Source organism: Piliocolobus tephrosceles, chromosome 18, assembly GCF_002776525.5.
Source record: "Piliocolobus tephrosceles isolate RC106 chromosome 18, ASM277652v3, whole genome shotgun sequence".
NCBI lineage: Eukaryota > Metazoa > Chordata > Mammalia > Primates > Cercopithecidae > Piliocolobus > Piliocolobus tephrosceles.
Window position 1 is genome coordinate 65,550,838 of NC_045451.1, and position 24,835 is coordinate 65,575,672.

Below are 24,835 nucleotides of genomic sequence, written 5' to 3' on the forward strand. Positions count from 1 at the left end.
GTTTCGATCTCCTGACCTTGTGATCCTGACCTTGGGCCTCCCAAAGTGCTGGGATTACAGGTGTGAGCCACTGCGCCCGGCCCAGATATGTTTTTTAATGTAGAGTATTTACAAAAAGAAAGAAAAGATTTCCAGCTGGAACTGGAATATAAATGATAAAAATCAATGAGCAAGAGAGGTGATTCTGACTGGAAAAGGTGCAGGTGAAAGAAATGATATAAGAGTGAGAGAACAGTAGGTGGTGGTGGGCTTAAAAATTTTTTAAAGTTAGATGGTACCCAATAAAGTACATTTAATAAAAATGTATTTGTGCAGCTATTTCATGTTTGGGAAGTGGCAGGCTGGAATAAAGAGAAAACCAGGGTGGAGCTGAGATGCCAGAGAAAACACATAATCTAACAGAAAGCATTGATGTTGAAATGTGAGCAGCGTGCTCGTTCCTGGATGTAAGTGTCCATCTCTGAATTTTATACAGGAGATTAGAGCAAAAGGACATAATTCTTTGGTGCTTTTTTTCCCAGTGACTTATGGAAGAATAAGTAAATGGCTAATAACATGGGAAGACTTTCTAAATTTCTAAAGACAATTTTAAAAAAGAAAAACAGAGGTAAAAAGGCTTATAATTGGGTATGCCAAATTTTTCTTTAAACCATCTGATTTACCAGATAAGTTACTGAAATATCCATTATCTACATTCTTCAGACTAAACTGTAATTTATTTTTTCACATATCTGCATCCACTTATAGACTTCAGCTGCTAGAGGACAGGAATCATGTCTTATTCATTTTGGGATGCTAAGTGCTAAGAACATAAGTACTTCATGGATATTCTCTGAACTAAAAAAGATATGTGAATATACCATATATTGGTGCAATTAGCATTCCTTAATGAAAAAAGAAATTAATCTATGTACCAAGTTGAAGTTGCCTCTAACTGTACAGGTGGTTGGTAGAATAACTCAGAAGTAAACATCCATCAAATATGAAAGTATCAAAGTATAAAGTTGAAAAGGGATTTGGTGCATGGTAGCTGAAATGTATGTAGATTATATCACTTTTGATGGTATTTCACTGATACTATCTAAACATTAAATGGATAATAGGTCAGTGCAAAAGAAATTGCAGTTTTTACCATTAAAAATACTTTTAGCCTCCAAAATTGTGAGAAAATTAATTTCTGTTGTATAAGCCACCCTGTCTGGGTACTTTCTTATGGCATCCCTAGAAAATTCATGTAAATAGTAAGGAATAAGAAGAATAGATGAAAAAAGTATTTAGGAGGCAAAGATGGTAAGACTGAAGTGACTGGGTATGTGAATGGTGAAGAAACGAAAGGACGTCAGGATTCTTTTTCAACTTTGTCTGCAGTCCCTTAAATGCATCTACAGCTATTCTGAGGAAAAGGATTCTCCAGTGAAACATGGTAAAGGCCGTCTTTACTGTCTTCTCTTCCTTGAGCTCAGTGTTTCACATAGCATTATAAAAGCTCCGAGGAAAGGCCAGGCATGGTGGCTCGTGCCTATAATCTCAGCACTATGGGAGGCCAAGTCAGGTGGATCATGAGGCCAGGAGTTTGAGACCAGCCTGACCAACATGCTGAAACCCTGTCTGTACTAAAAAAAAAAAAAAAAAAAAAATTAGCTGGGTGTGATGACACGCGCCTGTAATCCCAGCTACTCAGGAGGCTGAGGCAGGAGAATCGCTTGAACCTGGGAGGCGGAGGTTGCAGTGAGCCAAGATTGCACCACTGCACTCCGGCCTGGGAGACAGAGTCAAGACTCTATCTCAAAAAATAAAATAAAATAAAATAAAATAAAATAAAATAAAATAAAATAAAATAAATAAATAAAGATAAAAACAAAAGTTTGGAGGATCTGGAATGATCTCTTCCTTCCATAAAGAGAAATAGCATTCTTTTTTTTTAAACCCAGCTTTACCCAATCTTATTAACCACAAAAATAGCTTCCTTCCTTCCTTCTTTTTTGTGTTCCATAAAGATATATCTTTTTGTGTCAGGATGCCTATCAACATTAAATAAAATGTATATATTTTGGGTCATGATGGTCTAGAACAGCACTGTCCAATATAGCAGACATTAGCCATATGTGGTAATTTAAATTTAAATTAATTTAAATGAAACTTTAAAATTTCAGCTCCTCAGCCCCATTTTAAATTTTTAACGAATTTTCAGTTCATTTAAATTTTAAATGAAATTTACTTTATCCCTTCATCTGTTGATGGACACTTTGGTTTCCTCCAAATCTTAGCTATTGTAAACAGTGCTGTAACAAGCACAGAAGTGCAGTTACCTCTTCGATATACTGATTTCCTTTCTCTTGGATATATACCCAGCAAGGGGATTGCTGGATTATATGGTAGTTCAATTTTTAGTTTTCTGAGGAACCACCAAACTGTTCTCCATAGTGGTCGTACCAATTTATATTCCCGTCAGCAACAATGTACAAGATATTCAGTTCCTCAGCCACAAAATTCACATTTTAGGTGCTCAAAAGCCACATGTGGTTAGAGGCTACTATGTTAAACAGTAATGATGTAGAATATATTCATCTTCACAAAAAATCTGTTGAACAGTACTAGGTTACAATACCTTCTAGATTACTTAATTAGGTAAAGGGGTGAATCAAGAGATATATAATTGAGAAAAATAAATTTTTTCTAGGGTATTTTTCTTTGAGGGAAAAAAGTGGAAGAAAGATGCAATTGCAGTTTATGACTTGCTGAGTTCAGTTTTCTCTGATACATACAAGTGTAGCTGTTTATCTTAGACTAATGCTCACAGGAGAGATCAAACTTTGGAGGCAAGGATTTGGATTTTATCACTGTACATACGGTTAGTAAATCCAAGAATACAGAAATAGATAGATGGTGCAAGAAAACCAGACAGTGAGAGCAGAACAGTAGCTCTGGGCCATAATCCTCAAAACTCTTCAGAAGCAAACAGGAGAAATGGCCTAGGACATAAATGAGCTGACCTGCAAAATGAAGAGCCAAGGAGGAGTGTCAGGAAGCCAAGTAAAGTGGGTTCTCAGAGAAAATACTGGTCTTTGGTAATGTTAAAGACAACAGCAAGTTCCAGGGAAATAGATTAAAATGTGTTCTTTAGATGTACAAGTATGAAGCTATGGTGAGATTTTTCAGAATGATTTCATAGGGCTCCCTTAGGAAGAAGAGTCAGATCTCACTGTGTTGAGGATCTGTTGATTATATTTCATCGGTGATGGCTGCAAACAAAAAGACAGAGACAGTTTTTGCTTCAAGGAAAAACTAGAGATTTTTTTTTTTTTTTTCAGATGGGAGAAACTTGAACACACTTGCAAGTTAAGGAGAAAGAGCCACTTGAAAGGGAGAGGTTGATGATATAAAGGAGGAAAGAAGTAACTGGTAGAAGAGCAAGGAGGAGGTAGTAATCAAGAGATTAGGGGAACAGACCCCAACCGTGGCTCCTAATGGGAGTCAGAACTAACATCTCCTGCTGGCTCCCACTCCAGATCAATGCCCGAGAACACAAACCAAGACTGGAAGAAGACTGATAGACATTCCTGTGGTGGTGAGTCCATAGGAGCTCATAACTTTTAAATAAATAATGGATAGAAATAGGGAGATATAAGATAGAAAGGCAAAAAGAGGCTGTGTGAGGACCTATGCAGAGAGTATTTCATGAAACAAAGATAAAATGGGCAAAATTCTACATGCCAGGGGTCCAATAAGATAAAGAGAAAAGAGGGGAGAAACTAACATAGATAAAGCCTTTGACTTTAATCATGAGGAAGGCTACTTTATGTCTGACTTGACAAATGTGATGAAGTCAAGGTGTAAATAAGTGTATAATTCAGACGTAAATACGTATAGACATAAATACATTTTTATGTGCAAGGTGAGAAGGGAAGTTGTCATTCACAGCTAATGTTCCCAATTTTCTTGGTTTAGGAAGCAAGTTAATCCTCTGAAAGAGACAGGAGAGACAGTTGGTTGAAATGAATGCTGAAGATTTAGAACTTTTGATGATGAAAAAAATACAATCAAGAATAGTTATATTCTCAAATTCCTTTTCTTTCATGGCATATGCAGTAATGAATTATATACTTTAGGACTCCATGTCAATAATAAATACATAAGGAAGGGTTATTGCTTACAATAGAATGCTACAACTGATGGGTCATTGTGGAGGGAGTGCTACAGTTAGACTTTGCAACAATTACAGTAAAGATTGGGTTATGTCAGGACCATTAATGGATGCAAAATCTAGGGAGTAATTGTGATGGGGAGGTAGATAGCTATATGGTCTTAACGTGTCTTTCTGCAAACTATAACAGTGGTAAGAGAGAAAACCAAACCCCAATTATATGGCAGATAAACCAGGCCACACCTTGACCAACCAATGGCACTGATGAAGGGCAGATGACACTATGAGCCGTTATCTATGATATCCTGAGAAGGACCCATCATCGGTGTACCATTCTGGCCAAGAATGAATAGTCTCAGTCTAGTTATAAAGAAATATAAAAGCCAAGTGCTTAATGTTCTATTAATAAAAAGGTGGGATTGAGAGTATAATTGTCAAAAATGTCAATGTCATGAAAGGAAAGGTTTCTGATTTAAAGGAGGCTAATGAATCCTCATAGCTAAAAACAATATCTCACTCTAAACTGAATCCTGTGTTGGAGGGAACAATTATGCTATAACATATTTTATCAGATAAACTCACAAACTGAAATCTGGATGGAAGATTAGATCAAAATATCATATCAATGTAAATTTATGAAGCTGATAATCGTATTGTGGTTATGTAAGGGAAGATCCTTAATCACTGGAGTGTTTTGGAGTGAAGAATCATAATATATGCAATTTTCTCTCAAGTTCTTTCAGAAAATAATTATGCATGTGTTTGTACTACACATAGAAAGATGGATAGATGAGGGAGTGATGGGAAAGACAGAGAAAAGAGCAAATGACAAAGTAAATGGGTGAATAAATAATAGGGGAATCTGTGTATAGGTATTTGGGTGTCATTTGTATTATTTTTATTTTCAACAATTTTTCAAGTTTGGAATTAAACTATTTAATTTGAAATTTTTAGGGTAACCACAGTAATAGAAGTGGAATGACAGTTTCCACTAAGAGTCTTCAGACGTAGTGAGGCTTGAGCTGGATCACCAAGGGGACAAAGCAGGAAAAGGCATGACAAATTGTGACCAATGGGCTGTGCTATTTGAGGTATATGAGACGGAATATAGTCGTCTCCTCGTTCTGAACTTCCCTTTCATTTGATGCCCTTGATAACAAGATGAAGAATGCTGCAAAACAAGTTTAAACAGAGATAAAATGTGAGAACAAGGAGGCTGTACACTGTTGTACCTCCATTAACAAATCAATAAAGAATCCTCTCCTTTTTGATATCCCTGGAAGTTATGCTGTTATACCTTGCTGAACATGAAAGATAAAATCAAACTTACATTTTGTATAAGAAGACAAAAATTCCCATCTGAGTAATGCCTCTACATATATTGTGAAGGCTGTGACATGTGTTAGAGAATTCTTTTTTCAATCACTTAAACATAATCCAGTTTTTAAAAACAGTATGTTTTAGATGTCTCATTCACCACATACTAATATTAACTATTAATATGTGCCTGCCTCGGTCACTTACATTTTAGAAGATTTTTCTCCAGTTTTATTTTATAAAATGTAGGAAAAATATCAGTAACACTAGAGAAGCATAACAAACTAAAATGTACACTCTTGGATAACTCAAGAATATTTTAAAACTTGCTACCACTATGTTTTGAATCCACTAGAAACACAGATTTTTGTACATGGCCTCATTTTTCTATTTAACAAAATGTCTATTCTGCAATCCTATTTAAGAGGAAAAGCCTACCAGGAAGGTTGATCTGGTAGTCAACAGCTCACTTTAAAAAGCCAATAATAATTAGTCTACCAAAAAATATGGATGAAAACAGTGATTTGTGGTCTTTTAAAAATAATTAGTTATAAATTGTTGAGACACCTGGCTTTTTAAAAAACATCCTCTTGCTGCTTTCAATTGAGCACTTAACGCTATACAAATTAAATATTTAAAGTCTATTTTATTTGTAGTATTACAGCCGGAATCCATTTTGGAAAGGTGTTTGTTTCCAGCCATGCATACAGATAGAGCTTTACTATTTTCAGGTGTCTGCGCTCTCTGGTTCCTGCCTCTCAGTAGCATTCTGCTGCAGGCCTGCCCTGGCATGTTCCACCCCACATCTGATTCCTCTAGGTAATTTCCAAGCATTAGAATTTGCAAAACCATCAACGCCCCATATTGTGGCCTTTCTAATAGCATTCTTCATTCATTAAATATTCTGGGTTGTTAACTATGATACACATAGTTATAGACAATAATCTGTATCAGGAGGAAACCCTCAACTGCAGAACTTCAACCCCTAGAAAGCATAGACAGAGAATGTTAAGAGTAACCTATGTTGTAAGTAGTTTGCTGTCTCCTGAACATTCAGTATATTAAAGACAAGGTCTCTTGATTGAGATGGAAATAGAATCTCAAAATGGGACTTAGAGAAAGATTCTCTCACTAGAAATTACTTTGTCCCCATTGTAATAATTCCAGGAGACTCCAGGGAAGATATGTGATGGTGCAACCAGCTTTGGAATATTCCACTTACAATTTGGAATTCTATCTCCAGTTTTGTACTTTTAGAGCAACAGCCAGGAGTGATGGAAAGTGGGGAGTGGGTGGGGGGGTCTCATTTTGAACTCAGACTTCTGCAGGGTTTTAGATGGGTTACATGTAAGTGGAAAGAGATAACATATATATACATACACACACACACACACATATACATATATACAATGATATGTATGTCAAGTTTACTCAGAAAAGTTTGCAGAACTTTTGAAAAAGGAGGCTAAAACACAGGGCAGGACCTAATGCAGCATGTCTCAGTATGACTGTCCCAACAGGACGAATTTCAGGAAACAGCTCAGTACACATAAGGATCTTCCAGAGCTAAGGAAATCACCAAACTGTTATTACACAGCAGAACTTTTACACCTACTGTTTATATTTCCATCCTAAGTGGCCAACGCCCCCAATATATGCATTTCCTTTCGAGTGTATGTTACTGTGTATAAGGCTCTAATGGTTCTTGACCCAATTTTACCATTAAGAAAGTCACACCCTTACCTGGGAGGACAAATTAGAGTCTGCTTTCAGGTGTCTTTGGTTTCAGTTTGCCCAGGACCCGGAATCCATTTTCCAATAAGATGTTCCCTGATTCTTACATTTGTTTCTGAGTGTGTTCTAAAGACTATAATCATTAAACTTTCCCGCTTTTAAGTAGGCTTTTGCTGAAGCGTATACAAAAAGAGCAGGGTCCAAACATTCTAATGCCATTACTTAACTGCTCATTACTACTGCTTAAAACATGTATGCATTTAGACTGCTGAGAAGACACAGCTCTCTTGATCTCTCACTATATAAAATGTATAAAAAAGTTCTCTCTAACAAATACTAAGCCTGGCTTAATTTTGGGTAGTGAAAAACTGATGTTTTTAAAGACCTGTGAGAGTTCTCTTCTTGAAGTTCTTTATGTAGTTGAAATAGCTGGTTAATATCAGTTAGTTTATACCGTTACTAAAAGTTTTCAGAAGAAAACCCACCCCTTTTACAGCAGCACTTATGATTAATTTTAAGACAAAATTAATAATTTTAGCACTACTCTTCTCAAAAAGTCAAAACCATTATAATGATATTTCTTGGCAAGTTTGAGTTTTTCCTGTATGCCAAACATAGTACTGACAGTTTTTTCCCCCACAGGTTGAAAAACAAATGATGACATTTTAAGATGTTGAAAGAGGTTCTCTTTGAAGGCGGTTCTTAAAATTATTTCTGTACCAGGACATTTTAAGAAGTTAATCACATTTATAAATTCTTCATTTTCTCAAAATTATCTAGAATAATTTATTAAAAAACTCAAAATTTTCAAAGATCTCCAGAGAGCCACATATATCCTGAGTCTACCTGGAGCCCCAATTAAGGGCCTTGCTCTAGCCCAGTTTTTTGATAACGTGTGGAACAGAGTCATGGACTTGACTTTCAAGACTACCCATCTATTTATGGGCAACGTAAATAAACTCTTTGCCTGCTCTCCCTATGCCTCTGTTCTCTCATTCACAAAAGGAAGATAGCATAAGTACTTTCTTCAGTGTGAGAATTATTCTTTCAACAAATATTTGCTGCATGACTAATGTGTGATGGTCATTGCTTGTGTAGAGAGATAAAAGAGTGAACAAGATAAACAGAGCCTTCAATGAATTTATAGTGTAGTAAGGAAGATAAGCAGTAAGCAGTAAACAGATAAAAACAATAAAAAGTTAATTCCATTTAGGTAGGTACTATTAATATGAAGGAATACACCACATGCCATGAGAAAATATAGGGCAAAGGTCTGAAAGATGAGTCGGTGCATTTTCATTACCTAGGTAAAGGAATCTGGGAGAAGGGTGTTACGGACAGATGAAAGACCAGATATTAAACATCATGAAAGTTAAATCTTCGAGGAACTAAAAAAAGCTCAACGCAGTTGTGATCTGAAAAGTGAAGTGAGAGGGGGTTGCAGAGAAATGAAAGGCGTGATCATGCAGGCTGCTATTCATCGTAAGGATAGGGACTTTATCCTAAAAGCAATCAGGAATCACTAAAATATGTTAGGCAGAGCATTTTAAAATAAGCCTGAATATACAATCTGAATAAGCCTGTAGTTAGTAAAGAAATTAAATCAATAATTAATAACCCCAAAAACCAAAAAACACCAAGCCCAGAAAAATTTACTGGCGAATTCTTTCAAACGTTTAGAGAAGAAATAAAACCAGTTCTCTATAATGTCTTCCAGAAGATAGAAGCAGAAGGAATATTTCACAACTCTTTCTATGAGGCCAGCATTGCTCTAATACTAAAACCAAACAAAGACATTATAAGAAAAGAAAACTACAGGCCAATATTTATCATGAACATAGAGGCAAAAATCTTCAACAAAACACTAGCAAATTAAATCCAGCGATACATTAGAAGAATTATACATTACAACCACGTCAGATTTATCTCAGTTATGCAAGACTGGTTTAACATTCAAAAATCAATTAATTCAATCTATCATATCAACAAGCTAAAGAAGAAAAATTACATGATCATGTGAATAGCTGCAGAAAAAAAAAAAAAAAACAAGCAAACCCTGGACAAACTCCAACACCTATTAATGATAGAATCTCTCAGAAATTTGTGAACAGAAGTTGTGAAAGGAAAATAAATCTTGGGGCCCCCAAATCACTAAGCTAAAGGAAAAAGGATGGGAACTGCTTCGGGCAAACCTGCCTCCCATTCTATTCAGTCACCCCTCTGCTCACTGAGATAAATAAATGTTTATCTTAGTGCCTTCTTTGGAGAGGCTAATCAGAAACTCAAAAGAATGCAGCCATTTGTCTCTTATCTACCTATGACCTGGAAGCCTCTCCCTGCTTCCAGTTGTCCTGCCTTTGCTTTGAGTTGTCCCGCCTTTCTGGACTGAACCAATGTTTATTTTACATATGTTGATTGATGTGTGATGTCTCCCTAAAATGTAGAAAATCAAAATGTGTTCTGACCACCTTGGGCACATGTCATCAGGACCTCCTGAGGCTGTGTGTCACAGGTGCATGTCCTCAACCTTGGCAAAATAAACTTTCTAAATTAAATATTTGTCTCAGATATTCAGGGTTCACAGAGGGAAGCCTTCTCAACATGATAAAGAATATCTACAAAAATTCTACAGCTAACATCATACGTTATGGTGAGAAATTAGAAGCTTTCCTTCTAAGATCAGAAACAATGTAAGAATGTTCCCTCTCATCACTTCTTTTCAATATCATAGAGGAAGTCCTAGTTAATGTAATGACACAAGAAAAGGAAATAAGAGGTATGCTGATTGAGAAAAAGAAATAAAACTGTCTCTCCTTGCAGATGTCATAGTTGTCTGCACAGAATATCCAAAAGAATAAAAAATATTCCTGGAACTAATAAGCAATTATAGCAAGATTGTAGGATACAAAATTAACATCAAAAGTTAATTACTTTTATTTATACCAGCAACAAACAAGTGGAATTTGAAATTAAAATCACAATACCATTTACATTATAACTCCCTCTAAAATAAAATATTGTTATAAATCTAACAAAGTATGTGCAAGATCTATATGAAGTAAACCACAAAAATCTAATGAAAGAAATCAAAGAACTAAATAAAGAAATAGTCCATGTTTATGAAGAGGAAGACTCAATATTTTCAAGATGTCAGTTTTTTCCAACTTGATAAACAGTTTCAAAAAAATCACTAACAAAATCCTAGCGAATTATTTTTTGGATATCTGCAAAGTTGTTCTAAAGCAAACAAGGAGAGAGGTAAAATAATAAAGTAGCTGACACAATATTGAAGGAGAACAAAATTGAAAGACTGACACTACCTGACTAAAAGCTGTAGTAATCAAGACAATGTGGTGTTAGTGGTAAAAGGATAAATAGATAAAAGGAATAGATAAAAAGAACAGCATAGAGAGCCCAGAAATAGACACACAGAAATATCAACTTATCTTTGACAAAGGAACAAAGGCAATACAATGGATAAAATACAGTCTTTTCAACAAGTGATGCCAGAACACATATACGAAGAAAAAAAAAGTGGACACAGACTCATGTCCTTCATAAAGTTAACTCAAAATAAATCAAAGTGCCAAATGTAAAATTCAAAACTATGGAACTCCTAGAAGATAACACAGGAGAAAATCTAGATGACCTTGGGTATGGCAATAATGTTTTGATACAACACCAAAGATACATGCCATGGACTAAATATAGTCTTGACTTTAATGAAATGAACAACCTCTGTTTTGCAAAAGATAGTCAGGAGAATGAGGAGACAAGCCACAGACTAGGAGAAAACATTTGTAAAAGAATTATCTGATAATAAAAGACTGTTACTCAAAATACACAAAGAACTCTACAAACAGTAAGAAAACTAACAACCTGATTTAAAAATGGGCAAAAAAACTTGAACAGTCATCGCAACACGGAAGATATACATGTGGCAAATAACCATATGAAAAGTTGTTCCACATCATATGACAATAGTGAAATGGAAATTAGAGCAACAATGAATTACCACTACACACCTATAAGAATGGTCCAAATCCAAAACACTGACAACACAAAATGTTGGTGAGGATGTGGAGCAACAGAAACTCTCATCCACTGTTGGTGCAAATGCATAATGGTACAGCCACTTTGGAAGACAGTTTGGCAGTTTCTTACAAAACAAACAAACAAACAAACAAAAAACATGCTTTTACTGTAAAATACAGTGATCATACTCTTTAGTATAAACCCAAATGGGTTGAAAAATTAAGTCCAAACAAAAACCTTCACAGGACGGTTCTGGCATCTTTATTCATAATTGCCAACACTTGAAGGCAATCAAGTAGTTCCTCAGGAGGTGAATGAGTAAATAAACTGTGGTATATGCAGACAATGGAATATTAGTCAGTAATAAAGAGAAATAATCTATCAAACAATGAAAAGACTTGGAAGAATCTTAAATGCATATTACTAAGTAAAAGAAGCCAATCTGAGAAGACTACATATTGTGTGATTCCAACTACATGACATTCAGGAGAAAGAAAAATTAGGCAGAGAGAAAAAAGATCAGTGGTCTCCAGGGATTGTGAGCAGGGAGGCATGAACAAGAATACAGGGGATTTTTAAGGAAGTGAAACTACTCTGTATGACTCTTTATCGCTGGACACATGTCATTATACATTTGTCCAAACCCATAGAATGTATAATATGAAGAACCAAGCCTAATATAAAGTATAAACTTTGGGTGATGATAATGTATTAGTGTAGGCTCATGGACTGTAACAAATGTACCACCTGGTGTGGAATGTTGCTAATGGGGGAGGCCGTGGATGTGTGGGTATAGGAGACACATGGGACATATCTCTATCTTCCTGTCAACTTCACTGTGAACCTAAAACTGCTGCAAAAAATTAAGTCTACTTTTAAAAAAGAGCCTGGATGCAATGTTGCAAATTAATTGAAAAGAGGCGGCCGGGCGCGGTGGCTCAAGCCTGTAGTCCCAGCACTTTGGGAGGCCGAGATGGGCGGATTACGAGATCAGGAGATGGAGACCATCCTGGCTAACATAGTGACACCCCGTCTCTACTAAAAAAAAATACAAAAAACTAGTCGGGCGAGGTGGCAGGCGCCTGTAGTCCCAGCTACTCCGGAGGCTGAGGCAGGAGAATGGCGTGAACCTGGGAGGCGGAGCTTGCAGTGAGCTGAGATCCGGCCACTGCACTCCAGCCTGGGCGACAGAGCCAGACTCCGTCTCAAAAAAAAAAAAAAAAAAAAAAAAAGAAAAGAGGCAATAATGGATATAGGAAGACTTGATGGAAGACTATTGTAGACTATTGTAGTTGTCCAAAACTGAGATGGGGCAGTAGTAGAAAAGATACACAGAAGTGGAGAAAATGGGGAAGTTTTAAAAATAGATGACACAGATATCAGCAATTATTTGTATATGAAAAAGCTGGGCATTAATAATGACTCTGTTTCTACCTGAAAAAATTGGTAGAATCCGTATGTAGCATGATGACTAACACCTAGCTCAATAACTATTATCTATCGCTTTTTATATTTATTGACAGAAAAAGTAGGAATCGTGGTCATAGTAGTAATATTAATAGCAGCAGTGGCAGTGACACCTGTAGTGGCAGTAATGGTATTAGTAGTAGCAGCAGTAGTAGTGGTGGTTTTGGTAGTAGTAGTAGTAGTGCCAGTAGTGGTAGGAGCAGTAGTAGTAGTAGTGGTGGTGATGGTAGTGGTAGTAGTGGTGATAGTAATATGCTTCTGTTTATTATGAAACTTGACATCAGATTAATAAGCTGAATTATCTCATTACTAGAGTTAACATCTGAGCAATAATCAAATGCCCCCAAAACTTTCCCATTTTAGAAGTTATTGTGTATCTCAAATAAGTATAATACCATTAGGGAACAATTCATATTAAACAAAGAGCTCTCTAGTGAAATAAAAATTGCATTATGTGGCTTCAAGTATAGAACAAGGATCAATAAATTGAAATTTCATGGAGAAATTTCCATTAAGAATCATAACCATAATCTCTCTATTCTAAAGAATTTTCTAAGGATAGAATGTGCTGCCTGGTAAGAAATGAGTTCTCTGCCAGTGGGAAATTTGATCTTAGACTGTTTTACTCCTTAGCCAGGGTACAATAGTGCTGACAACCTAACAGAATAACTTGGGGTAGCTTAATAGAAATAGAGATATCTGTGTTCCATCCGTAACCCAGCGTTTGAAGCCAGTGCTGGAGATTTAAGCATGAAGACAGTAGTTAGATTAGATAATTTATAAGATCCCAGAGTTAATAAAAATTAAAAATTTTCCTCTTCGCTAAAGAATCAGTAGGACTTTATGTGTCAGAATACACTTATATTTTCTTTTTCCGAAATTTTCCCTACTCACTGTTATCCTACGTTTACTTCTTTCTTACATTAATTTCCTTTCAAGATTTTTCCACTGAACTGTAAATTCCTTGAGAAGTATAGCACCTTGGTCTAGCTCATCTGCCATTTATCAAAGAATAATGAAATATATTTCACATACCAGTCACTCAATAAGCAGTTGTTAAATGTCAGACCTGGGGATGCTGCCTTGCACTGTTGCAGTCATCTTTTTCCATCAGTGCACTAAATGGCTTCCTAGTAAACTAATTGAACCAAGGTATCTCCTGTTGTTTCTTAAGTCACAATCACGGAATCATTTAGGAGACAGACTTCCTAAGAACCATTTCTAGAGTTTACATTGCTATAGAAATAAGAAAACTACCATAACTTCTACTGTAATTGACAACTAATTTTATAGATTATACAAACAAAACTTTCAAATAACTAATACATTCTCATATAACATACACAAATAAACAACTAATTTTATAGATTTTACAAAAAAAACTATGAAATAACTAACTAATTCTCATATAACATGCGCAAATAACTAACTCATCATACTCATATAACCTATCCAGCTTAGACGGAGCCCGTGTGCCTCTTATACAACCACCTACAGAGAACCCCAAAATTATCAGTTATCTGAAGCCTAGAAGGTTATAAAGTTTTCAGAAAACAAATTATTATTTCTTAAATAATCAAAAATTAAAAACATGATGACCAACGTGGAATTTAGAAACTGCAAAAACAGTATCTTCAAAATGGAAATTTTTGCAATAGACAAATGAGCTGCTATCATCAATATTGCTATGAATATATAGTAAGGCAATAATGTCTAAAGCAAATAAAATCAGAATTTTGGGGGGACTTCTATGCTAATTTTCTATGACTCCACTATGTGGATGACACCATACAGATATTATTTTCATTGCCATGAGGGTTACAATGATCACTGAAGACAGAAAATATCTGAATTCATGAACATACAATTCTAGCCAACAAATATCTTTTCAGCATTCTCCAGATATTAGTAAACTATGAAATTTAATACAAGACATGGTGTTTCCTGAGAAGGAATTCTATTTCTGTTCCAATGATGCTTTCATTTTCAATCACCCTGCCTCCTATTATACTTAACTATTGTTTCTCTCCATCATTCACTCCTCTCTTCTCTTCCATTTTCCCTCTATGAGGCTGTATTGGAGTAGAAGCAGATTTAGTTGGGTGTTCACACCATGTTTATATCATCTCATTCTTATGTACATCTTGCTTCACTATACTTAACATATACAGGGCTCTTACACTTTTTCTGGACAGAGTCATAAGCTTCATGGATTCGTCTTGTGCAACAAACAAACTGCAATGACTGGTACATATTAAATGTATAAATAAACAAATAAATTTCATTGAGAACTATATTATCTCAGAATCATATTTATTCACATCATACCATTTCCATTTTTAAGTAAAGAAGAAACAAAAAGCAAATCTGTTAGAATTCTGATTCAGGCTTCTGAGTCACTGGAATTATAGGCACAAGCCACCACTCCCAGCTGTTGATTGTCAGTTTTAATTCACTTCCTGTTACTTTTTTGTGGCATTGCCTTCTCTCTTCTATTATACTCTGATTCCCTCTTGGATAATGTAGTGTCCAGAACAACAACACAGTAATGCCAAAACAAGTATTTTCAGAACAGGAATACTTAGGCTTCTAAGTAAGACCTTGTTGATAGAGCTGTTTTCCGTTTGCTTATGGACGATCACATATTTCTCCTGTGAAATGTTCACTACAGGTAGAGTAAACCTTTGACCTGGAAGAATGTCTTGATCACTACCTCCAGGGTAATCTGGCTTCATTTTGGAGACTAGGTCAAGATTTAGCGGTAAGTACAACTGATGACTGGTAGACTACATCCTATCAACAGTGAGCAAAGTTTCTCGTCTTGGTGAGGGAGTTTCATTTCTAGGCTAATGCATGCTTCCTTCTAAATCGGAAAGTCAAGGGAGGCAAGCTTTTGGCTTGGTAGTGCTATACTCTGATCAACATCACACTGTTGGGCACTCCAGGCCTTCTTTCCAACTTTTGCTTGTTTATGTGTTGACTTTATGGAGATAGCCTTTTATTCTAGAAAAGTCCTGAAAAGTAAGTATTTCCATGGCCAGGAAATTCAAAAGCCAAGGAGAGACAAGGGTTTGGGAGGAGCACATGGTAGGGAAAGTATTGCTTCCCTGGAGAACTGACCATGAGCTGAAGAAGCAATAACTACAGCAGGGTGGGATTAATGAAGCTGTGGTTGGAGAGAGAGACGTAGTGGATGCTTGGGTTGTGAAGAATGCAAGAATGCAAAGTGAAAGATGCAGGAATGCACTTTGCGTGGAGAGTGATCTGTTATACACGTGGAGTACTCTGTTTTCTGTGATTCTGGATAACACTTGTCCTTCCCTCAGTGCAAAAGTACCAGATTCACAGAGTTCAATGTTTAATATTAAGTAAAATCATAAAAATTTATAGGAAAAGCCATCAAAGGAAGTTTGACTGCACCTAAGGCACAAGGGCTAGAGATGCCTCCTGAATAAATCTCTAAAAATTCCTGAAAGATAGAAGTGCTTACCAGCTGGCCTTCAAAAGAAGAGACAACCTCTCTGTATGGGACATTTCTCCAGCCAAGTTTAGCTTTAAAAGTTGACTTTGAACTAAAGGCATATTTAACTGGCATTCTGGCAAAGATGCTACCATCAAGTTTTCTTTTTTTCCTCCAAATAATACTCTGGTGTGCTCTGTAGTTAGCATCAGAATATGGATATGCAATGTAAGATATATTGGCTTCTGAGGGCAAACCTCTCATGTGACACATATCAGAGTAGAAGGAAATTTGGGCTAAATTTTCTTCTCCTCTAATATGTGTCATTCATGCGACATATAAAGTGCTGCAGTTCTGGAACTTGATAGTATCATTAGGTTTTCCCTGTAGAATTACTGTTATATGATTATTTTTTGTCCTATTGCTTTTCTGAAATTTTAGTAAAATGGGAAAATAGAAAATGTCTTGAGTTGGATCAGAAGATTCCTCCCTCTGGAGCTGCTCAAAGAGACACACTCTAATGAGACTCCAGCATGAGAAAGCAGTGATTGAAAGACAAAAGATGGAAAAATCAGAGTAAAGATATTTTCTATGTATTTTGAGGTTCATGCCAATAGAATGTGTGTATGTATGCATATATATATATATATATATATATATATATATATATATATACACTATGAAGATAGTTATTATAAAGAATTGGCTCATTCAAATGACCAAAATATTATAGGTGCTATCATCTAAATATTTGTGTCCCCCTAAAATTCATACATGAAACCTAATCCCTAATCTGATAGTATTATCAAAATGGGGTCTTTGGGAGGGGATTAGGGAATGAAGTCTCTTCCCTTATGAATGGGATTAGTGTCCTTATAAAAGATACCCCAGGGAGTTAGCTATTCCTTTCTATCATGTGAGGACATAGTGAGAAGGCACCATCTATGAACCAGAAAGCAAACTCTCACCAGATACTGAATCCAATGATGACTTGCTCTTGGACTTTCCAGCCTCTAGAACTGACTGCAAGAAATAGATTTTGTTGTCTATAAGCCAGCCTGTTGTTCTAGCAGTCCAAATACACTAATTAGATTGAAGGGGTAAGCAAGCTGGAAACTCAGAAAAGAGTTGTGGTTCAAGCAGTCACGCTGGAGACGAGGAAGAGCCAGTGTTGCCAAGGAAGTCTAAAGGTTGTCTGCAGGCATAATTCCCTCTTGCTTGGAGCAGGGCAGCCTTTGGTTCTATTCAGACCTTCAACTAATTAGATGAGGCCCAACAACGTTAGGGAGGGTTATTGGCTGTACTCAAAGTCCACTAATTTAAATATTAATTTAATCTTAAAACACCCTCATAGAAGCACCTAGAACAATGTTTGAGCAGTGCCACTCATTCTAACAGGTGAACAGAAGACTGCAAGCCCCTATAGAGACCCTACTGCTTCCCCTAGGACGGAAGGGGCTAGAGCAGTCTGGACCCCTAGGACGGAAGGGGCTAGAGCAGTCTGGACCCCTAGGACGGAAGGGGCTAGAGCAGTCTGGACTTCTACGAGTTTTCAAAACTGACCCCCAAAGTCTCCCTGTCTGAACGAAGTTCCACACTAAAGAGACACTGCTGGGAGTGAAAGCAAAATTCAGCAGAGAAGCAAAATAGAGAGAAAAGAAGATTGTCCACATAAAATGAAGGAGATAACCAGGCCAAGGAATTTCAGAAAGCAAGTTGCCATAAATCAACAATGAACAAAAGTAATAAAAAAGAGAGACAGCAAGTTCTGTGTAGTTGCAAACACTATGTGAACCGAATCTCTTTTTAAATCTTTAGGGAAACTTAAATTTACATAAATTTAAGGTACTTACATTTACAGAAGAAAAGATTGAAGTCCAATTCCATTTGAAGTTTTTCTAAGAACAAAGAAAAGAAGATAACAAACAGCATGAATCTCAGGGAAGGGGAAATATGTACTTAAGGAAAAAGAAGTCAAAACATAAGTACTACTTCAAAGCAAACTAAAGAAATTAAGAAAAATAAAACATGGAAAATAGTATTTTCAATTCAAGCAATACTCATTGATCAATTAATACGTGTAGCCATTTAATGAGATCATTGGGGAGAAAAATAAACACGATAAAAATTCCAGCTTCCAGAACCTGACAGGCCCATGAAGGACACTGAAAAAATCACTCAGTCACAAGACTTTAAAAAAAATAAATAAATGAAACCCGACATAAGCAAGCTTTCAGTTGAAAGCTACCCAACCACCAAAAAAAAATTCACCATTGACCCAATCCCCAATCACTTCATAAGTTTTACTTGGGAGAATTCCAAACTAATTGTAAATTTTAGTTTACGATTTTCTAGTAAGTCTCAAATAAAACCAGAGATCAAGTGCTAATCAAGCTGAGTAAATTAGTCTGCGGGGAGGGGGAGGTTAAGAGTAAAACAGCATACATTTTGAATGAAATTCTTCAAATCCAGTATGACTAAGTCACAGTAGGGATGACACATTTTCAGTCATTTTAGGTCATCACATTCACGGGTGGAAGAACTGGAGACCCTTGTGAATGAGGAAATACAGAAGCAAGGTGTGGAGAGCCACAGGGGACAGGGAACACGACCTCCTTACCCAAGCAGCAGATGGCTGACCTCTTTGCCTGCTTTTGCTTTGCTTCTTTTCTTCAGTTTTCCCTGACAGGGAAATGACCAGCACTGGGCTTACTAGCTTCCCCGGTTCTCTATCTTCTTATCACTCTTATCCCATCGCAGGCAATTGCAAGGGCTTCGCCTGCCAAGGGTGCTGCCCCAACTGTGGAGACCTTACCTAATCTTTTCTTACAGGTCAAAGAGCTGTAGTTAAATATTCAGTTAATCCATGCCAGATTTCCCTTTTTGTGATAATTCTAGTTTGATCAGGGGACTCAGATCCATTTTCCTTCCCAGGACAAAGCTCCTACTTTCTATCCCAAACTGCGTAAGTTGGATCTGTCTGCTCTCTGTGAGTGCTGGCTTGCCAGATACTAAAGCCCCGTAACACAAAGACTGCTCTTGCTCCTGCCAATGCCCCTAAAGTACTCTGACTCAGCCCTATTCCCAGCTGCCTCCACACTTTTCAGGGTGCTGTCAGCTCTTTGATTCTCAGGGGTCAGACTCCAGTTACCAATACCAATATTCCATTATTTGTTGTCTGACTTCCTTGAGACTACTAACTACTTGTCTGGGCCACACACTTTTTGGATACCAAGCTAATCTGCCTGGTGGACATTTTTGCCATTACATACATCTTGAGCCATCCACCAGCATTTTCCCTTCCTTAAAAGCATGATGGATTTTGTGGTCTACCTTTTGTGATCTGCCCTAAGCTGCTGGTGAACATTTACAAGCTAGAGCAAGTCAGGACCTGTCCTTAACTTCCCATTCTCTCACACCCATATCCAACCCACCAGTAACCTCTGTCAGTCTTCAAAACATGTAGCACATGTCACTCCTCCTCTGCCACTCACAGCTGCTCTTCTAGCCTCAACCACAATCATCTCTCGCCTGTGAGCATAGGCTTCTGCTTTCACTTTTGACTCCTACAGTCTAGGCCCCATCCAACAGCCAGAGTGATGATTTGTACCAAACATGATTATATCATTCCTGTGCTCGAGACATCCCTATAGCTTCAATCACATCGTAATAAAATTCAGAATCTTCACCACGGCCTCTGAGGCTGTACATGATCTGGCCCCTTAGGTCTGTCTGGGTTTATCTTCCAACACTCTGGGCCCCATTCATGCACCACTGACATCACACTGGCCTCTTTGCAAGTGCTCAAAAACCCAATATTCTTTCTGCTTCAATGATGTGAAACTACTAATCTCTTACCTGGAGCATATCCCTCAACATTCGCATCACTTCTGATATGGTCTGCCTCTCCGTCCCCACCCAAATTTCACCTGGAATTGTAATCCCCATAATCCCCACGTTTTGAGGGAGGGACCTAGTGGGACAAGATTGGATCATGGGGATGGTTCCCCCATGCAGTTTTCATGATAGCCAGTGAGTTCTCACGAGATCTGATGGTTTTATTAGTGTTTGACAGTTCCTCCTTCACACACACTTTCCCTCTCTCTTTTTCCTGCTCCCATACCTGCTTCCCTTTCAAATTCTGCCATCATTGCAAGTTTTCTGAGGTCTCCCCAGCCATGCAGAACTGTGAGTGCGTTAAACCTCTTTCCTTTATAAATTGTCCAGTCTCAGGTATTTACTTATGGCAGTGTGAGAATGGACCAATACAACTTACTTTCTTTCTTTGCATTTTACTCAATTACAGCTTTCCCCACAGAGGCCTTCCCTGACTACCTTATCTAAAATAGCCATACTACATGTACAGACACCTCCAACAAGCATTCCTGATTCCCTTTCTCTGTTTATTTTTCTTCATGGTACTTCTTACCATTTGACATTGGTTTATGTCTTTATTTTCTAATTGGTTTATTGTTTGTCTCTCCTACTATGATGTAAAATGCATGAAAAAAGGGACTGTTTTCTTTCTCTTACTGCTACATCTTCAGTTATAGAACAGCATTTAACTCATAGTAAGTATTCTATAAAAAGCTTATTTAATTAATGTGGGATGATCAAGAGAGGCTGAACCAGAAGAATGAAGTGGATACATTCACCTATAATAGGAAAATAGGGCTAAACTCAATAAGTCCAATATATTCAGTGTTTCACCCAAGGATGGATGTGGTCAGCCTCAGGAATAAAATTGACAAAGCTCGCCCTCTTCAGTTAAAAATTCCAGGCAATACTCTAACATATATATAGCTCTTCTCTAGCTCTTTTCATCATCTCTAATTTCTAAGCTGTTCTCAACACACTGAAGCCTACCCTCTCTTGTTGTCTTCCGTGGTGTGTCCTACTGATGATCCTTGAGATCTCTTATAAGTTGCCTGATACCTCTAAGCTCTTCATTGATTAAAAAAAAAAAAAAAAAGAAAGAAAAAAAAAAGGAATATTTATAGACTCTAACTTACAGGTTGGTGGTCGGTGACAGAATGAAATGAGATAATATATGCTAAACATTAGCCCATTGTTGGCCAAAAGTCAACACTCAATAACGTTAGAAGCTAAGTATTACAATCTTCTCTTTTCTCCCTCTTCTCTCACGTAGTGAAAAATAGGATGTAGTTCAGTGTTTTTCTGACTACCTAATGAAAGCAACAATGAAAGTATTAACAATCATGCTAATCACAAATTATTGATCATATATTATGTGAAAGGGGCAGATACATGATGTCTCAAATATCACCCAGAAAATACTTGAAGATTAGCATTATTAGCCTAATTTGATGATAAGTAAATTGAATGTTGGAGAAGTTTAGTTCCTTGTTCAAAGCTGTAAGTTGGTAATTAGACAAATAAGTATTTAAACATAACTGAAGATTCCATATTTCTTTTATTAAATTTAATAGGTAGCAACATTTCAAAAGAAAATCAGGATGCAGACGTTTGTACTGTTTGAATTTTCAAAATTCTTTCACAATAGTTACTTTATTTAATAATACATCACTATTTTGCCTTTCTCCACCAATAAATAAAATATGTAGTCAGAGTAGTTTAAATGTCTTAGCCATCTCTCTCCCCAGCTAAACCTTAGAAAGGGGCTAAACTTACAGAACCCAAAAGGAAAGTGAAAACAATGACTTGGGAGATAATATAAATTAGCTTACTGCAGAGAAGACATTTTAATATCAAGAAGTGAATTAAACACTGCAGCTCTTATATAACTTTGCTCCAATTTTATTAGATTGCTTGATCTTTTATATATATTAGATGACAGTGAGGCCTAAAGGAGTATATTGAGGGTACTAAATAAAAAGAAAAAATCAGTCTGATAACGATTAACAGATGAATTTTCCTTTGCCTGAGCAGCTCTTACCTCCAAAGATCTCCCAAGTTGGCATCTTTTACTCCTTCCCCACATACCACATCCCTATCCCAATTTCATCACAGATGAGATAATTAGTGTAACTAAAAGACAGGCCAAAGAAATTATCCAATTGGAAAAATAGAAGGAATAAGGTTAGAAAATACTAACCAAATGATATAACATGCCTGTAATTATAGACCTGGAAAGGGGAAAACTGGGAGAAAGGGATAGACAATATTTGAATTAAAAAACCTGAAAATTTCCCAAATTTGGTGGAAAACATTAACTTATGGATCCAAAAACTAAATGAATTTCAAACATAATAAATACAAAGAAAACCACAGCTAGCACAAGAGAGTCAAACTTCTAACATCACAAATAAAGAGAAAACCTTGAAGCGAGATAAAAATAAAGGACCCCTTGCATACAAGAGAACAATGACAAAAATGATGGGTGATGTCTCAGCAGAAATAATAGAGGCCAGAATAAATTTGAATGACAGTTAAAGTGCTAAAAATTAAACTATCAGCCCTAAATTCAATAGCCAAAAACCATATGCTTCAAAAATGAAGGCAAAACAGAAAAATTTTTGCACGAACAAACATGAACCAAGTTCAATGCCATTAGACCTGTGTTGTAAGAGAGACTAAAGAAAGTTTTCCAGACTGAGAGAAAAATGACAAAAATTAAAATCTCAGATCCTCAGGAAGGAATAATGAGCACAAGCGATAGTAAATGTGTAATAAATATCCAACCAAAGAATTATTTAAGGTAAGCACTGCTATATTGGATTTTAGAGTTTATCTCATATATAAATGTAAAATATATTAAAACAATAGCAGAAGCGTGGATGTATATAAGTTTCTCATTTTGAAATTGTGTATTTTATGTAGAAAGATAATATTAACTCTAATTAAACTGTGATACATTAAGAAGACACACTGTAATCTCTAGTTACTACTAAAAATTATTAAAAGATAAGTCTGATAAGCTATTCAAGGAATTATATAATTACTTTTAAAATTATTAGTACCAAATAAAGCAGCAAATAAGGAAGAGAAAAACAAAATAAAATAGGAAATAGAAAACACAGGTAATTAACTGGTAATCTATCTCTAATTTGCCATTAAGCACATTCAGTAAACCTTTTGTTACAGATATTGTGTTTTTCTGTTCTTCAATATACAATTAGTTCTTGTTTAAAGTCTTCATTTCTGTACTGATATCCCCCATCTGTTCACTCATTAGAATCTCTTTTCCTTTAAATTATTGATCATATTAAAAATAGTTGTCTTAAAGTCCCTGTTAATTCCAATATCTGGGTCATTCTAGGGTCTGATTTTATTGACAACTTCTGCTCTTGGCTATATGACAAATTTCTCTTTTTCTTTGCATATCTAGTAACTTTTTATTTTATTCTAGGCAGGATTGAAGAGTTTCTGGGTTTTGAAAAATATTCTTATAAAAAGTGTTACTTTTTGCTCTAGAAGTCAGGTCAATTTCTGGCTGAATGCACTGAACTTGTGGAGGCTTAGTTTTATGTTCTATTGAATATGACTGTGAAAAGCCTGAGCTGTTCCCCAAGCGTTTCTATCTTATCAAGACTTTATCCTCAAGTCTATCTCTCTGTCATGGCAGTGGCAGAACCATCGGATGAAAATGTTTACTTTTCCATCTATTGTTTTCCACCACACTTCTTGAAGTCTCTGCCATGCGTGCTTACTGGTCATCTTAACACTGTAGAAGCTTGGCTTTGTAATTTGATAGCATACTGCAGTTTTGTCCCTTATGAATTATTTAGCACCATATTCTTTGGAATATAGTCTTTACTTCTAAAATGGGGTTTTCTTGAGGTTTCAATTTAAAGCCCTAAGTGTTTTCCAAGTCTCTCTATTTTGCTAAAACTCAAACTACAAATTTTGTATCTCTGTAATAAGCAGCTGTTGAAACCCTGAAAAATAGCTAGAGAGTTCTTCTACTGATCTCACACTGTGAGATCATTGAAATCTCACCCTGTTTAAGTTAGAGGCCAGCAAGATTATACACAGTCATGAATGTTTCCCTGCCACAGGGAAACGAATCCCTCCTAGAATCTCTCCTTCCTGGGATCTCCCCAAACCAATTTCCAGGCACTCTAGCAATCTCAGACTCCATCCTCTGATCCTCAGGACAATGAGACTGTCATTTTCTGCTTGATCTCTATCTGCAATGCTACATGCAAACTTAAACATTCCCTCAAAGGGATAAAAAAATATAAATACAATTTCACCTAGTGTGATTATCTTCTTTCAGTGATGGAATCTCCTCTAGTTTCCTCCTCTTTTTCACCATTTTCCATTGCCTCAAATAGTTACCATTTGCATTTTATTTAAAGTTTTATGCTCATTATCTGCAGGCTTACTGGAAGCTACAGACCTGAGAATTCTTCAAATGCTCTATTTTGATCGTCCCAATCTGTGCCAAGTTATCCCATTTTCTAGAGGAGAGTTCCCACAGTTGCTTTTATTACATATTATCTGTAGCTTCAAGGGGCAACTCTCAATAAATTTTCTTACTTGGCACACTCCTAGGATAGTCACTTTCCATCAAAGCATGAATCATGGCCTGATTATTTTATAATATGGGGACCCTATTACCATTATTGAATTCGTCTACTATACTTTCCCCCTTACTTTCTCTGCTTTAGTCACAGACACTTATTATTATTCCTTAAACATAAAGGCGAATTACTTAGGCTTCTGAACTGAATCCATCTTCATTAAACAATCTT